At 36.9% G+C, this 2,740-nt stretch overlaps 1 non-coding gene across 1 annotated transcript; it reads right to left on the minus strand.

The window, feature by feature from the left end:
- Positions 1-592: 592 nt before the first annotated feature.
- Positions 593-699, minus strand: LOC113926081. The gene has a single exon (XR_003521163.1). It is a non-coding gene; the product is annotated as a U6 spliceosomal RNA (small nuclear RNA).
- Between the last annotated feature and the right edge of the window lie 2,041 nt (positions 700-2,740).

Below are 2,740 nucleotides of genomic sequence, written 5' to 3' on the forward strand. Positions count from 1 at the left end.
TTTTCTTAGCATAGGCATTTATTGCTATAAACTTTCCTCACAGAACTGTTTGTGCAGTATCCCATGTGTTTCCATTTTCATTTGTTTTGACATTTTTTAAATTTACTTTTTATTTCTTCTTTGACCCATGGATGTTCAGGAGTGTGTTCTTTAGTTTCCACATGCTTGGTAAATTTCCAACTTTCCTCTTGTTGTTGATTTCTAGTTATACTCTTGTGGTTGGAAAAGATACTTTCTATGATTTCAATCTTCTTCATTTACTAAGATGTGCTTTGTGGCCTACCATATGATCTGTCCTAGATAATGTTCTGTGTGCACTTGAGAAGAATGTGTATTCTGCTGCTGATGGACAGAATGTTCTGTATATGTCTCTTAGGTCCATTTGGTCCAATGTATGTTTCAACATTTTCTTTTTTATATTCTCTCTGGATGATCTATCCATTGCTGAAAGTAGGGTATTGAAGTCCTCTACTATTACTGTATTGTCAACTTCTCTCTTCAGAATTGTTACTATCTGCTTAATATATTTAGGTGCTCTGACACTGAGTGCATATATTTACAATATTATATCTTCTTGATTAATTGACCGCTTAACAATATAGACTGTTTCAGGAATTTGTATATCGTCCTTGTGCAGCGGCTCTGCTAATCTTCTCTATATTGTTCCGATTTTAGTTATGTGTTGCTGAAGCAGGCACAGCCCATGGTATTGTGAACATATAAAATTGTTGTTGTTTTAAAACTGCTAAGTTTTCAGGTGGATTTTAAACAGCAATAAATAATTGATAAAGACTTAATCTGATGAGTCTAGAAAGAGAGGTTGAGGATGCACAAACCAACTCTTTCTCTCACTCATCTTTTGGGAGTAAGCAACCCACTGAGAATCTATGTTCTCTTTTTGTCATCCAGGCCAAAAACCTTACAGGATTGAGATGCACTGATACATATTTTTTCCAAATGCTAATAAGCCAGGAGTTAAAATCAGTATTTGGCTGACATCAAAGCCAAACCCAAATACTGCCGTAAGAGAAAAAAGTAGGCATCAAGAATATATCTGAAAATAATTTTAAAAATTAATATAATTTTAGCAGTCACAAATTGAAAGATGATTAGTGAAATGAAAATGTTTTAAATATTTTTTACAGTATATCCCATTTTCCTTTCTCTTTACATTCTTTGTTAGGTCAAAATTAAAAGTAATTTGTCAAGATTTTGCACTTTTTCCTTCTCATGAAATTTTAAGGCGGCAAAAACTAATTTAATTCATCCTCACAAGATGTGAAAAATTCTCAAATAGGACTTTTTATTGAAAACACATAATATCTTTGTATGGGTTTTGGCCTTGACACATTTTTGTTACTTATTTTTATGTGAATTTCATTTTTCTGATTATCAGAAGGCTATTTAACAACTCCTGTGTTCCTGTGCAGTGTTAAATTTTCTTTTTAATTTTTTAAGGTGATTTTTCTGAGTTGTTTCTGGTTTTTTTTTTTGCTCTCTTTGTCAACCCCACTTTCCTTCATCTATGTTGTTCTTTCCCAATCAATTTTGATTTAGCCCCTCCTATTTTACCTGAGTATGAGCCCCTTGGAAGGTGGGAAGGTGATGCTGCTAAGCCGTCAGCTGGCTTACTGCAGGGTCCCTTGCCTCACCTGCTAATCTAGGGACAGAGCCCTCTCATTTCTGCTGTTGCTCTCACTGGCCACTGTGCCTCCCCAAGAGGGGCCATTTTGGGTCTCCCACTGTCAGGTTGTCAGTCATCCCATGGCTTCTCTATGCTTTCTCCTAAACAGATGCTGATAATGCGTTGGTCTTTTGGCTCTTGCTGTTTTGCATTTTGGGGTTCCTGGAGTACCTTGTCACCTAGTTTTCTTGTAAATGCTGTCCATTATTTTTTTTTTCATTTCACTGTCTTTTTTATGTTGGAATTTGGGAAGATCTAAAAGCTACACCTCTTCCACCACTGCCATCTTTGCAGAATTTGCTAAGAAGAGTTTTATCACAAGTTCAATCTTGACTGCCCATAATTTGAAAGTAGGCATCTGTCATTTGTACCTTCTGGCAAAATAACCAGGGTTAAGCTCAAACTTAGATGTATCCCTATATATCAGTGATGTCTCTGTGATCTGGCTGCCCTGGCCCCAGATGGGTACATTGAATCCTGGGCTCCAGTATTAGGAAGCCCCCACGTGTACATAGGTAGAAGCCATGTTCTCTAGCCCAGCACTTACCAGGTAAAAAAATTTTAAGGTTTACCTCCAAATGCTAACCAACGCCTTTATATCCCTTTTTGATTACTTCAGAACTTGGACAGGAAGAGTTTTTGCCTTTATTATATGAAACATAAACTAGAAGTAAAATATCAGAGAGCACTTTATCACATGCATCCTTAACACATGGAGATTGAGATATTCGGCAGGGTTGGGGAAGGTAACTTTAAGTTTTGGTGGCTCTTACTAAGTGTTGCAGGGTGCATTATGCCCCCCCTCAAAAAAGATATGTTAAAGTTCTGACCCTCAGTACCTCAGAATGTGACCTTATTTGGAAATAGGATAGTTGTAGATGTAATTATTAACTAATTACATGAGATCATACTTGAATTGCGTGGAACCCTACTCCAATAGGGGCTAATGTCCTTATGAGAACATGGCCATGAAGACTGAGAGAGAATGCCATGTGACAACAAAGGCAGAGATTGGAATTATGTAGCTGCAACACAGAAGATTGCCTACAAACCACC

Source organism: Zalophus californianus, chromosome 2 (genome assembly GCF_009762305.2).
Source record: "Zalophus californianus isolate mZalCal1 chromosome 2, mZalCal1.pri.v2, whole genome shotgun sequence".
Classification (NCBI taxonomy): domain Eukaryota; kingdom Metazoa; phylum Chordata; class Mammalia; order Carnivora; family Otariidae; genus Zalophus; species Zalophus californianus.